This window comes from Ixodes scapularis, unplaced genomic scaffold, assembly GCF_016920785.2.
Source record: "Ixodes scapularis isolate PalLabHiFi unplaced genomic scaffold, ASM1692078v2 PGA_scaffold12__126_contigs__length_90152505, whole genome shotgun sequence".
Taxonomy (NCBI): Eukaryota; Metazoa; Arthropoda; class Arachnida; order Ixodida; family Ixodidae; genus Ixodes; species Ixodes scapularis.
In genome coordinates this window covers 78,198,139-78,213,595 of record NW_024609838.1, presented here as the reverse complement: position 1 = coordinate 78,213,595, position 15,457 = coordinate 78,198,139, and positions in this window count along the sequence as shown.

The following is a 15,457-nucleotide window of genomic DNA, read 5'->3' as shown; positions in this document are numbered from 1 at the left end:
ATAGCAACTTTAATTGTAGTGAACAGTTATAGGGTATATTACGAACAAAGCGCAATTTGGTTTTGTAGGAAACTATAACACACAAAACGACACTTGAATACAGTATGTTGAGGTACCTCTAAACAAACTCCAGGGTTTCATGGCGCCTCCTTCAGATACCTGATGTTGAACATGAAATATGTGCACCAAGGAGTGAGCAGACAGCGACTTCAGATTTGTCTCTAACACCAGCGACATGTCCACAAGGAGTGCAACGCGTAGAAGGTCGTCTAGAAGTGTGCCAAGATGAAAAAGCAAGATGTAACGATATCAGAATAAGATCACACCAACGAGGCACCATTGTGGTGAGACAATCTACGATGTAGAGACAGTAATCGGGAGTCAACCGACGTACGGCCGCGATTTACTTTGCGGCGACTGAAAAAAACATGGCAAAATTTTTTTTTTTTTAAGTTAAAAAACTTTTTTTTTTTTGAGCGCAGCCGGTAGAAGAGCAGTTGGGCGGCGTCACGAAAATCTGACAGACTCGCTAGCTTTTCTCAACTTCGTATGGCGCCAGTCGGCACCACAGATGAATGGTCGGCACTCTTAGTCTACCAGGGAAGAAAAAAATACGAGCTCAGAGCCCAGCGTCGATCGCGACTTTCGTAAAGAGAAGCTCCGGTAACACTTCGGCGACTCGCGAGCGTTAAACAACGCCTCTTCGAACGAGCCCACGAATCCAACACGTCGAACGGTTTGCGCCGGTAAGCACGCTGGGAGCCAGGGGGCTGGAGGTTGAATATCCGAAAGAGACGAGGCGCCGGTTTCTACGTCTATTTCGCACATGAGATAACAAGCCGAGTGATAGCTAGCCGAGTGTAAACACTGACTGACGTTACATCAGAGTACACGCAGTCGAAATGACGTCTGCAACAGAGCACAGCCAGACGCTTTCAGCAGGGGACGCATGCGTTCAAATAAGCTGCGATTTCAAAACATCATGTATCCCTTCTGTCCTTCAGTGTTCACTTTGATCTGTGTATACCAAAGCACTCAATGCTGCAAGTAATAAAGTCGTCTATACGTACCTTTCGAAGCGATTGAAAGTGCGTTGGTTTCACTTGAAATCCACAAGCAAAGTGCGCGACGAACTTGACGAGCCGTTATCCGTCGGTCCCGCCATCGTCGCTGTCTCGCTGTCTCGCCGGGTTGGCGCGGTCGCGGTCGCTGCGCGGCTGCGCAATGGCGTAATCTCGGCGGCTTGGCTAGGCTTGGCTGGATCGGCGGATTCGGCCACTCGGGGCTCGCTCGGCTCGCCTCCCTTCGGAATTCGAACTGCCTCCGAAGTGTCCGAAGCTCGAGCGCTCGAGCTTTCGCGCGCGCGGGTTGACGATGGAAACTTTTCTCATAAAACGAGTCTGTAACGTATCGTTTGATGGCGCAAATGCACGTATTTTTCCCGTCGTTTTTTACAGTGTGAATCTTGCGAAACAGGCGACGAAGAGTTGTGGGTGAAATGTGCTCGTGTGTGGTTGTGGATTTTGTGTACGACGTAGGATTACCCAGAAAGGTGGGTCAATATCGATAAATGTGCGGGTAAGAAGCACGTGACCTGTCAAGCCCATTAATCCTCATTATTTTATCGTGCGAACTTACATTGTCACGTATCGCGTTCGATTTGGGTTTCAACATCGGTAACCTAACTTTTGTTGCATTAAAACTGCAATAAACATTTGTTTGAAAACGATCACTCCAATGAGCACGTCGTTATTGGGCTTTCTCATTGAAAGGTAGGTCGCGGGTGTCCCAGCTAGTTATTCTGAATGGTTTGGTGGTTGTCTAGCATTTCAAGCGCTCGAGGCTCTGTGTACTGTGTGCCGTACGTACACTTGCGCTTTCGATCAATGTGAATGTGTTTGCAACGCGGAACGTTTGTGTTCTGTGTGTATCCACCTCCAATATCGTTCTCTCTCGTATTGCCGTATGGTAACTCCTGCTGTTCTACGATATCATTCACGCGATGTCGTATATGTGGGCGTACCGATATCCACATGTTGCTTCACGGGCGATCAATACTGTGTTACGTATCCACTTAGTCCGCGGTATATGCCGACGTAATTCATGTTGGTAACTTGGAATTCGTTCTGAGATTTATCCACGCGATAATGTATTCTCCTTTGGGCCCGTGATCGACGACCGATATTTATATATCGTGTGGCCGCACAGTATGTCCATGTCGGTCACCAATATGCACACGGTGTCGTATTCTATTCCAATAACCGTAAGTTCTGTCGGGATATTGTGCTTCGATATCGTGTTGTTACCAATAACCGCAAGTTATATTCGGATATTGTGCTCCAATATCCTGTTGTATACCAATAACCGCATATTATATTGGGATATTGTGCTCCGATATGAATTCCCATTGTGCGTATTGGGTTAATCGGATAACAATAAGTTTTTATTGGTTTCCATCAACTTCATTGGAATACAATATTTCCAATAAGCCGAGTTCATATTGGCCTTTTTCAATAGGGTCGTCATCTCTCGTCGGTCGTGGGAGGGCCATCTCCGACATGGATAAGGGCTTGTAGAGGGGTGCCTCTGAAAATTTTGAAGAGCCAGGATTTTTGCCACACGGTAGGTTCAGCGAATTTCTCAAAACCTTCAGCAGCCACGGACACCTGGAAGGAGGCGTATGGGTTCTGCCAAGACTTCAGACGCCGGCACTCCAGTTTCTCGAGCCCGTGTAGTGGTTAGCACACCCGACCGGACATTGGGAGGCCCAGAGTTCAAATCCTGGCTCCGCCGCTTTTTGGCTTTCGGCGGGTTCCTGGAAATTTGGATTCTTTAATTCATTGGATTAAGTACGGTTCATTCATCAGCACAATTTCGTTTATACCCTCCTCGGAGACCACGTACGATGGTGTTGAAGTGCCCGTGTTGTATATTCAATAACGTGGCTCTTGATTCTCGCAGATGATGATGATACCGTGTCTCTTACAGCTCATAAAACAAAGAATACTACTACATGTACACGGGGCGAGACAAACAGTGGGAGGATTTCTGGAGCACAAACGAGCACGTACCACGTGACACTAAGCGTCGTACCGCGTTCCACGCGGCGGCGTGTGTTTCCAGAACACCTCCGATTGAATACATTTCGTTTCTTGTGCATCAATAAGACAGGTAGGAAACGCCAGGAAGCCAAGGTGGAGTTGTGTGGTGGTTAGCACACCCGACCGGACATTGGGAGGCCCAGAGTTCAAATCCTGGCTCCGCCTTTTTTTGGCTTTCGGCGGGTTCCTGGAAACTTGGATTCTTTAATTCATTGGATTAAGTACGGTTCATTCATCTGCACAATTTCGTTTCTATATATATATATATATATATATATATATATATATATATATATATATATATATATATATATATATATATATATATATATATATGTGTGTGTGTGTATATATACAAAAGCAAGTTTTGAACCATGACAATAATAATCTTCAGCCTGGAGATCATCGACTTTGCCTGTTTATACATGAAAAAACACGAAAGGTTAACCGCATTTTTTGTTCCTAAAGGTATTTGAACCGTATTGTTTAAAAGGCTTGATTTATTACTTTGCTTTAACGATATACGTAGAGCGAGGGTATTTTATGCGACCCTTAAGCACAAAAGGTCGGTGCACCCAAAAGAGCGTGTGTGTGAATAACATGTTTTCATGCTTGAACAATAATTATTGTTCCCCAGCAGATGAGTGACAGGTTATTTTTCACTAACGAAAAGAAGAAAATGCGATCGTGCATTGGAAACCTATATCAGCGAGTAGCTATAAAAGCGTAACGCTATCCCGAGACATATACTGTACCTGCGTGTATATGCAGGTGTAGACTTCGAGTAACAATGATTGCTCTCTTTTTGGGAATTCTGTTCTTATGTCACAGCCGTGCTATAAATTATCCTGATGCCAACGAGGTAAGAAAATACCATTCATGTACCACGTTGATAGCCAGGTGACCGATACGCTTCTTTTTTTAATATCTTAAATCCCCTCTCCCCCCCCCCCCCCCCCCCCCCACACACACACACATGAAGGTGCATAATGCTCGTATGACGTTTGTATTGTTAGGGTGACGCTGTCGGGCAGGAGTGAGGACAGGAGGTACGAGATGAGAAAACTCGCAAAGAAGTTATGAAGCCCGGGCCATCACGTGGGGCCTGGTGCAAGATGGTGTTGCGCGCCACTGCCTCGTCGTCGTCTCACCCTTCCTAATAGAATGTTCATTCTGAAAGGGAACTCTCAACCCCGAGCAGGCTGCCTCTAGATTTACAACAGGACTCTTACACCGATGATGACTTTTAAAACATAATGTTCATGGGCTGGAGTTCATGTAAAAAATGTCGGACCCGAGTGTAAGGAACAATTGTTACACACAAGTCAAGTCAACGTAAAGCATGCAAAGCCCATCGTAGGAAATGCGTTATTATCGAGGAAAAAAGTAGTAGTCTTGATATATTATACGAACTCACGATTGCGCTAATTTAAAAAGAAAGAAATCTACCAGGCTGCTCAGTGAGATTTAAACTCTAGACCTTGCGAACCGCAGCCCAAACGTTTTTGTTCGGCGTCATGGGAAGTTTACTTTTATTTGTTTTCTTAATTGCTGGGAAGTGAATTACTGTTGCTCACTTTCTTGTGCCTTCAGATGCGCGATGAAGTAATGCACTATGTATTTTGGTATAAATATTAAAATCCTCACATTTAGGGAAGGGCTTCAAAAATATTTGTCCATTCGTGTGCTCGTTAAACGGCTTAGCACAGGCTTTACACTTGATGTACAAATATACAGAAATTCTCATGCATTTACTGTACTTTGATATCAGCGTGGCGGACAGGAATTCGTCTCTTAAAGTCTAGACAATCCTAGCAACATTAGCATGTCATGGGGAACACCAGAGTTAATATCTACGAACCGGATCTTCCGTGGACAACTAAAAATATTATTTTTATTATGCACTTGAGAACGTCCCAGATTAAATATGGCAACCCATCAAAAGCCAAATACGTGTTCGCGTGGTTCGAACGGACAGCGCAGGCTAGTCTAAATATGAACACCGTTGAGACTGGTCGCCCAGCCTGCGTCTTCCTCACATTCTTTGATCGAGGTCTTGCGGAGTACCCGCGTCCATGAAGAGAAGTTTATTGCATACTGAAGCTTTGACATCGACGATTGTCGACTGTGAGGAGCTCCAATAGACAATCCTCCACGGGCGCTACAGCCGCTGCAGCCTGCCTTGCTCCCAGCCAGGTCCGACATCGCAAGGTTCTTCTGAAATCCTTGAAGATGACGTGCAAGATTTGCTGGACATCTGCCAGCGAGTATGCCTTTACAACGAATGGGATGATGAGGCTACGTTCCGCAATTCTATATTCTCCTTTTCCAATGAGGCTAAAATATGGTTCACGAACCACAAGGATGAGGTTGCGACATGGTTCCTGCTCCAGAACACAGCTAGCCAAAACAAGTGACGAATTTAGGCAAAATATCAATCGAAGCGTATGTGGATTATGTTCAATAAGGCGCTAACAACTACGTGTAAAACGGAATTAGAGCGCAACTCTTGAGGAGGAGGGGAGGGTACAGAGATGAAGGTAGGCCCCTCCTCCTCCTCTGTACCCTCTCTTCTTTGTCGCCTCCTCCTCCTCTCTCCTCCTCATTCTCTTTCCCTCCACCTCCCCCTTGTCCTCCTCCTCTCTGCCTGCCCCCTCGTGACGTCACTCGTTAAAGTCCTCGTGAAGTAAAGGTCGTGACCTTCGTCAGGATCTTCACGAGTGACCGTGACGTCGCACGTGACGTCATCGTGGGACGTTTCCCATAATGCAACGCGCGGGACACTTGTGACGTCCGTCGTGACGTCACGGTGACGTCATTATCGGAAACGTGCGATAATGCAACGCGCGGGTCAAGGGAGAGACCCGCGCGTTTCATCATAGGGCGTTCCCCATAAAGCAACGGGCGTTACGCCGACGGCGATGGCTACGGCGAAAGGGACAACGCTCCCGCCAGAAATGAACGCCTTACAGCTGCGCTTTAAAAAAAGAAAAAGAACATAGGGCATAAAGTATGCGGGCTATGAAATATATCTCTTCTCATTATATCTAATGCCCGGTAGCTTTTATCGAGCACCTGTTTTCGCGCTTCTCCCTAGTTTCAAAGATTTTGAGAGTGCGTGTGATGTTTTAAAAGCTAGAAACAGCACCTTCACACATGTGCATGAGCAGGGCGAATAAAGCAATAAATACTGTAATCAAGAAGCAGACAAAGTGCACACGTCCATGTTCACTTTGTCTTCCTTGAGGGTTGACGGTTACTGTTCAGTTCGATAGTGGGATTGGCTGCTGTATATTAAGAAGACTCCGAATTTAAAATCTGGAGCTGTTTTAAGAGACGGTGTTGTGCTCGTCCCCTTGCTCTGCATCTGGGTTGGGCATATTGGTATTTCATGTTTTGGATCGACATGTCGAGAGGATTCGTCCGGATATCGGTTACAGCAACCCTGAGTGATTGCTGGTTCTTGTGGACTCCAGATGGGCTAAGGTAGTGTGCATGTCGGTCATACCTGCTGCACAATCCGCAGAGGAACTGCAATTATTTTTTACAATTTTCGGAATAAAAGAAGTTGTGGTTACAGAATTTCTTCCGACAGAGTAACAGCGTTCTCATGGGTAGCGCAAGTTCGTCTGCTTATTTTGCAGGTGCTGTGCTGGCGTCAGAACGACTCCGAGCTTCGATTGGTTCTGAATAAAGGATAGCGGGCGCACCTGAAGGCCGCTTGCTTTGAGGTCAACCCACTGTTCTTCAATAAGAGCCAATCAGAGCTGGGCAGCGTTCAGACTTCACCTCCACTCTTGCGCAAGAAGCAGACGATTTGTACTCTGCATTAACCTGCGTCCAGCGGGATCGCGTCTAGTTCGAGGGTTCAAGCACGTCAGTAGTGGAGGTTCGCATGGCACATCCAACTAGGTAACGTCAAGATAAAATTTCAAACACGTCAAAGTAACGCGCTCGCCCGCAACCAAACACACTCAGTGACTGTGTGTGTGTGTGTGTTTCTTGTGACACATGTTTTTATGGTCTAAGTGTTAGAGAAAAGAGGGAAGGGGAGTGGGGGGATGGGAGGGGGGGGGAGTGGGGGTTGAGGTTTTGGGCTAGCAGCTGCAGTGCTTCACTCGTACACGGACGCCGCCTCGGAGATGGTGAAGTTTTCTCGGAGATTTGCCTGCTTACTGCCCTATTGGCGCCCTTTTACGCGCCATTACTGTAACTGGTTGCTTACAGCCAATATCCACTAGCCATCGTTTCGCAGCCGCTATTTTTGTGCTTCGTCCCCATATTTCGTCGCCGTCAACGCTCCTTCGTTTACTTCCACGAGTAGTTTTATCTCAAACAAAGAGCACGAAAGGGCCAGGGTCATCTCGTGCTTGTGAAAGTGCGTGATGTTCAAATAAGCCAGTCAGAGCCCTAGATTTGCTCCGTGGTTTTACCCCATGAAAAAGTTCCTACCCGGACCACGGGCCAGACGCCTGGCTAACCATGCCTGAGACTTCGCAGAGCGTGACGTTTCTTCGCGGGCACAAATCGCAACATGTAGTCTTATACAGAACTACGGGGCGAAGGAAGTCACCAGCGGGCAAAGGCGTCGCAAAACGATGTTTCGGATAGAGGCCCGCCGGAAGCTGCCACGGCTGCTTATCAAGCCGTCAGCGAGCCATAGAGGGACGTATCCCAGAATCACCTCTTCCGGTCCTTCACCGTCGAAGCTCAAAAATGCGGCAAAAACAACAGGAAAAAAAAACAATAAAAAAAAAAAAAACCCGGAAGGGAAATGTGGGATATGTGGCCATGGTGTCGACATGAGCTTCTTTAGGTGCGCCTGCGAGCGTAAAATATAATATGAGCTCCGCTGAATGAATTCAGATTAGTGTTTCCTTGGCAGTAGGGGCGTATTTTGCCACTGAAAAAGTAATTTCTCAAAACTAGAAATTAACAGTAGGCTTATAATAATTACAGTTATTTGGTTTTACTTGTGGTATGCTGGTCTAAACTCCAACTTCTTTCCTGCGCTTTGCTTTGTGACTTGCCAGCATATTGAATTTGATAGACTCACACAAATTCCTTATAATTACCGAAAAACCCTGATTTTGACGTAGAGCTACGTTTTTCTTCCCACTGGCAAGGGCGATCAAAAGCTAGGAAGGCGGTGTCACGAATACTTAGTCACAGAAGTGACGTTACGCACGTCAAAGTAAAATTGAAGTTGTATTCAACGCGGAAATTGTAAAAAGAAAAAAAAAAAAACTGCGACTTTTTAGGTGTGTCGACGCTCCCCGCACCACGGTACACCAATTACGCGGCGAACATGCCACCGCCTCCGCCACGAAGGCGGCGTTGACTTCTTTCATCCGTACGTGCTTCTCCTTTAAAAGAAAAAACTTCGTATCTCAATTTTGAGATGGCCCAATAGCGCTCCCAGGTTTTTTTCGTCGACTTCAATGGCACACAATGCCGCATATGCAACTCAGATATGGCGGCCCGGGGGGATGCATAATTACTTCTACGGGACTCTGAGCCACGGACATTCACTTCTGATGCAACCGCCATCGTCATACGGCACGAGTCAGCGGACGGATGTCTACCTGCCATAAACAAAGCATTGAGACGAGTATACAAGTGACAACATCTCTTACTTTACTCCCTTCTTATTTATTGTGCCACCCACACGTAGTTCTGCGGAAATTTCTGCAGGATTGTACACCTATGCACCGACCAATTTTAATTATTTAAAATGAACATTGATGCGTTCCTCTGAATTTTAACCGAAATATGAAACGAAATTAAGAAAAAAATGCTTTACCAGTAAATTGCATAAAAAAAGAAATACTGCGATACATGTTTTACGTATTCTTTTTCCTCTTTTTTTTTGTGATACGGAAAGTGATTTCACTCTTCTGTCATTTTAGGTGCTTACATTGAGGTTATTGAAGGTTCTGTTTACTTACCTAACTACATTTGCAGGTTATGGAGAAGCTACCTGAAACATTCTTGCTTCAATCAGCTTTAAATAGTGAGCAATTAGAATGTTATTATCACCATTTCTACAATCACACCGAGCGCAATCAGACCTACAGAAAATATGCTTGTAAATTGATCTACAACGGTCATAAGTAAGTACTAAATGTATTAATGACATTACAATCTGTATCGTGCGTGTATCACAAAAACAAATCGGCGTTTTAACCTGTTTCCTTTGCAGATTTGAACATTCTTTTTATGTAAAAAACGTGACAGGGTACAACATCTCTATGGCCCCACACCCAGGTGAGTTCAAGTTTAATTTTTAAAATCTTAATTCGTTCAATCGGGTGGTCGGTTACATTACGAACGTCTCAAGTCTTTTGCTAACAAAATGGATATCGACTTACGAGTATACTTCGTTCGGATGATTTTCTAAGTCTGCAGGCCATCACGTATAGTTTTATTTTTATGTCGACGCCAAATTAGGACATACGCTTTATATATTTAAAGCAATTTTGCAATTCGTAATTTAATCTATTTACATTCAAGTAGCTTTGATGGTTCTGCCTCATTCGTTTCGTTGTACTTGACAAGCTTTTGATGCGGTCTCCTTTAAACATTGCGCTGATTAGTTAAGGAACATGTGGGTCGTGTTAATATCGTGTACGTGCTATGAATGTATGCCAGTACGCAACCTGCCAGCTTTCCCCTTACGTCCTGGATGTCTGTGCCACCAATGGCATTTTAGGTCGGTATGCACTTTGTTGTTCCGTAATCACCTCGAATGTACGGGTGCGCTTCAAGATAGAAATTCGCAGAGAGCCCACATGCTTCAAATGCTGCTGCAAAGTTATCTCAGATTGCTCCCTACCTAATTTAATTGCAATAGCCTTGCTTTTCAAGAATACGCTAAGTTGGTCGAGTTTTTGTCTTTGACAATATTCCATATACTTTTCAACAGAAGCTCCTGTGACATACTCTCTCCAAATATTGTTTTCGAACATGCGATCTTGTATGATAATAGGACAGCCGGACCCAAAATATTCTAAAGGTGGGTACCAAATCTATCTTGAGCACAAGTGGAGTCTGTTGACGGTTCAAAACATTGACATAAAATAAATGTTTACAGTTAACCGTGTATTACATTAGGCAACTGAATAGCGCGCATAAGAATATTACCTGTGCTCAGAGTATTGAATACCGTTTAAAACGGAAATATTCCTCTTTAGTTCTTCGATTGGACAGTAATGTTAGCTAATCTTGTGTAAAAGCGTTTTGTTGTGAAGTAGCGTCCACCCATAAAACCAGAACCACAATCATGTCGTACTTACAAAGATGCCGAGATGCAGTCACAACTGATATTCTGCGTGCGTAAACCTGTAACTTGACACCAGAATTAGTTTCTTCTGACATACCTTGACCTGGGGCAGGGGAGGAAAAGAAAGACATGTAATGAGGGACAACACGCGACGTCCAACAGAGCTTGAGGTTTATTAAAGACACCCCTTAATAGGAATAGGACACTCAGTCGACGCCGGAAATCTCTTTACAAGCACACCTCTACTACTGGCACCTCCCCCTGAAAAGTTTATGCACACAATAAGCCCTTTGTCAGAAAGTGCTGCGTGCCAAATAATAATGGCGTCGTTGAGCTGCATTATATTAACATCGGTGACATAGAAGCGATTGGTCAGTCGTTTATAAGCGCACACATGAAACGCATTCACTGAGCAAATTCTTGCTGTGTAATTATATATTTTATTTTTGTTTTTGCATCTTATCAACAAACTTTACAATTCAAGCAAAGTATAACGCTAACAAAGTTTCTACAGAACAAATTACACTACGACACGACAATAGCTATAGAGCAGGGCTGGGCAGTATCTGCTGTACAAATGTATGGCGATAATGTATTAAATGTACTTTCTTGTATAGATAATTTTATATAAAAATACCCAAAACGCCAGTTTTATTCTTCGTTTTAAAAGCATTACCCTAATAATGACTTGTTTTTGAATTTGCAAAATGCCGTTTTTATAGATAGAGTAGTGTTCTGCAGTCTCCCTGTGTGTTCAAATTGAGGCTATGGCAGCAAAAAATTGCTTTAATCTTTTGTTTAGCTAATACTTCATTCAACAAGGTATAAAGTGAAAATTTATTTTACGCAACAGTTCGATGTTATAATTAAAACTGATTTCATTTTTCAGAATGTTTCCTGATTGTCACAAAAGAACGCTTTTCTAAACCTCTAACAAGATGCCGAGCAAAATTCCAAGAGCTCTGCAAAGGTACTGGGTTCAACTATACTTTAGGTGGATGTGGTTGACCAGAGAACCATAACTAAAATTATATAAACACTTTGAAGGTCAAGAAAACTTGATTATTCAAGTTATATAAAATTTATATTCGAAATCGATTGGTTGGCTTCTTCATTTCTATGTTTGAACATCACAGATTGTCGAGGTTATAAAATCGTACAGTACCGGGTTAGAACTTTTTATATATGCTTCAGTTATATTCCCGTTGTGCTTGACACCCTCAAATCACCTAATGACCTTTAAAAGTTTAGGAGCTAGACTTCCACTTCGTCTAGAATGCGACCAAATCGTGCATAATGTCGCCATAAAAATAAAAATAAAACACTCGGGGAAAAGCACGGATCCTGAATGAGCTTTCTCATATTTTGGGCTTAGGTTAATTTCATGGATACCTTCCACGAAGAAAACTTGAACCTATTTATACGGCACTAGACCGGTTCATACAGGCCACCAGAATTTACGCATCATCCATTAACGTAGCTGTACGGTTTCCGGTATACAAATGCGGGTCCCCCGGTATCGAATACCGGCCGCCGAATTGGGCTTTATGGTCACCGGTGAAGAGCTACCGTCAACACCGGTATGATGTTATAGAAGACAGATAACAATGCCAGGCGACCGGTATTCTCGTAATGGTACCGGTATGTTTATACCGACCTATAAGATATATTTTCCCGGATGAAAAAGAAGAGACAATATAACAACGAACTGAAACAAAGGTTCAATCTGCAAGTCCGTGGCAGAAGAAAAAGAAAAAAACAAGCCTCAAGAAAGCAGCAATGAGCGTCGAAGGCGGCAGGAGCGAGCGATCGTGTGTCGGCGTGACAGCTGGCTAGGGCGAGAGGGAATGAGTCGGCAAGACCGGGCTCGGCTTCTTAACTACTACTACCAGCGGTCCCTCGAAAATTCCCGTCAGCAGGTACGGGAGTGAGGAAGGGCGAGAATGACTAGTCAAGGTCAGTCTTCCTCTTTATCATTTACACTCAGGGTACGAATAAACAAGAATATTCTAGATGCCCGGAGAAGCGTTCTTTCTCGGTCATGGACGCAGCATTACTCCCCCGTTCAACAGTGAATCGCCCCGATGCAACCTTTAATAAACTAATAAAGTGCTAAACCGAATAACAGCAAACATTTCCAGGCAGGTTCGTCTTAACCATAAATATTCATCGGTCCAGGCGAGCCTAGTACGGCTTGAGGTACACGACGAGCTCCCCCTCGAGTCGTGGCTCGTGGCATCCTGACGACCTTTACCGTCTGAAAGCACCTCGAAGTTCAGGTCTCTGAGGCCACGGAGCACCCTTTACGGTCTGAAGCGGCGTTTGAAAGAGTTCTCGCTAACGCCGTGGGGTCGTAACAAATTATGTCACCTGTTACGGCGTTCCAAAGGTGAGAGGTTCGTAAAAACAATCAGGTGGTTAAATTTGAAAATATGAGATCTATAAGATGCTAACGCATGAAAATCGATAATGCTTACATAGAATGTTTTGGTAATATACATTTTTTACATAAACAAAATAAATATCGCTTCAGAGTGCAAACATTAAAAATATACATATTTGTGAAGCATATGGTGCGAATACTCCGAAAGCTTATCCTACAACAGGATTTTTTTTCTATTTAACGTATAATGCATAATGGCATGGGCTGATAAAACATTCTGCTTTATAAATTATCCTCCATATACTAACCAAACTTAAATAAAATAAATACTGCTTGCAGTTCTAATAATTTGCGTTGTTACGGTACGTTTTAAACGTGCAAAAATAATTAAAAAATCGTTTTAAATGATAATTAAACGCATGTAGTGAACAAGTAAAGTGTAAAGTAAAATAAAAGAACCATTTATTAATTGAACACATCCGTGCATATGCTTGAAATACATGCTCGTGCTTGTAAATTCCAAAGCGTGCCGGATTTATGTCTTTGCGGCCAGCGAAGCTTTAGGATATTTGTAACTACTTGTCAGTCAAAAAAAGATATTGTAGACATAAAAATTCGATTCTATTAATACTAATATAAATTATATGCTTTACTTATGCATGAGAATAAGTAATTTCTTTGATCATGCGCTCTTAACTCTTGCAGAAACCTTAGAAAGCTCCTTAAGTCATTTCTCCCCCCAACCGTCTCGTATATAACCTTCGCCGGTGAAAATCTGTCGAACTTCTCGTAAAAGTTCTTGTTCTATATCTTTTTGGCCCCTGAACAAACTTCCCCTCGCGTGGAGCGTGCTTATTTTGTTGTGGTAAATTAGCAGTCGCTCCCTACTTATAAAGCTTTCTCAGAGATTTTCCTCTTTTTTTAGTTCTCGAGGAGTGCTTCCTATCACCGCACCTTTGCATTCGAGCTCCATGAAAGCAAGTAAGCGCGATTTACTGTGCGAATTTCTGCGGTGAGGATACCTGTCGTTGCGTTCTCGTCGGCAATGGGCGTTCGGAGGGGTCGTTGCAGAGCATATTTTCCGTCTTGTTACCTTCTGGCCTTTGTTTTGCTCTATTGAAATATATAATTTTTACATTTTTTGTTATTTCTTCACAAACAATTGCATCGACGTCCCCTTTTTGCGCTACTTCGGCCATAGTGTATTTTATACGAGAACAAAAAGCCTCGTCGTCAAGTTGGTTTTCGTTAAGCCTCCACCAGCTCCAAAAAGTAGCTCTTTTTTTCCTTGGCAATCCGCCATTCCTAGACGCACATTGCCCAGTGCATGGTCTTAGAAAGCTTCCGGGGATACCGCCTAGGCGGTGACGGCACCAGTGAGCTCACTGGATATTTACACCCGTTCTAAGCATGCATGGCCTCTGCCCTGCTAATGCCTGTATTCAGGTGGAGGACCCTTTCTGCAGCACCCAGAAAATTAAAATTTCCACAGCAGTTTTTTTTTTAATTTTGATTTGCTGGAGTTAGACTAAAGAGCGTTTCAGCAGACTTGAGTATTTAAAACGCTGTTAAATATTTCTGCAAGAATGGCCTGTGCAGGCGTACTAAGGTACTGCTTAAGGTTAGTGAAAAAAAAAGTGTAAGCTCAAGTTTGTCGTTGGGGGCGTATACAGATACGACCTTTAACGACTCATGCGGATGAATTGCTTCCTTCGCGCAAACCCGGCCATTTTTACTGCACTCCCATTTACTATATTTCAAAAAACCTGTGTCATTTCTTATCAAAATCGCACCACCGCCGATATTCTACACGTATCTTACGTTATATAAAAAAAAAAAAAAACGTTCGGAAAAATCGTGCATATCATTGATATGCGTCTCGAAAACCAGAGGCCGTGCACGTAAGCAATAATAATAATAATGGTATTAATAATTTAATAATAATATTTTTTTTTTTATTTCAAGAGATGCACATCCACATCACAAATCAGGTTAGTCAAAGTCATCTAGGTCTTGTGGGACTTAACCTAATACGCGGTGGCCTCATGAAAATAACTATGCCAAGTACTGAAGATATTTGAGCCAGTTCCAATAACATTAATGACACTTCAAAAAAAGCCGAGACACGAGGGGAATCAATTGTACACACACATGCACATTTGTACAGACACGCAAGCCGGTCCTTGTAATCGTTAAAGTTGGTCTTGAGAGGTGTTTTGTCCTTGGTGTTGTCAATCTAGGTGCGGAAAAGCTTGGTGGTGTAGATCGTTCTGATTTAGTCAAACAAAAACAATATCCAATAAAAATAATAAAAAAACTGGTGTTAAACATCTTTTAAAAAATTCAAAGCCTTGTCAAATAAACCTGTGGATTACAGGACCTCGTCGTTTAATAAAAGATGGCGAAGAGCTTTTTTAACTTTCTTTTTGAATGTGAAGTCAGAGAAGTCGGACGGTAAGAAATTGAATATCTGAGGGACATAACAATAGGAAGAAGAAGAAGAATAGAAATTAAATGCCTCATTTAAGCAAAAAAATGAACCACTTGTCCCCACTGTCAACATAACCTTCGCAACCGCAAGGACTTTTTCTTATTCATATTTTTGGCTTATTGGCCGTTAGATTAGCGGGTTTTTAGTAAAATAACCAAATGTTTATAGCACACTTCCAGGAATGACACGCATATGAATGA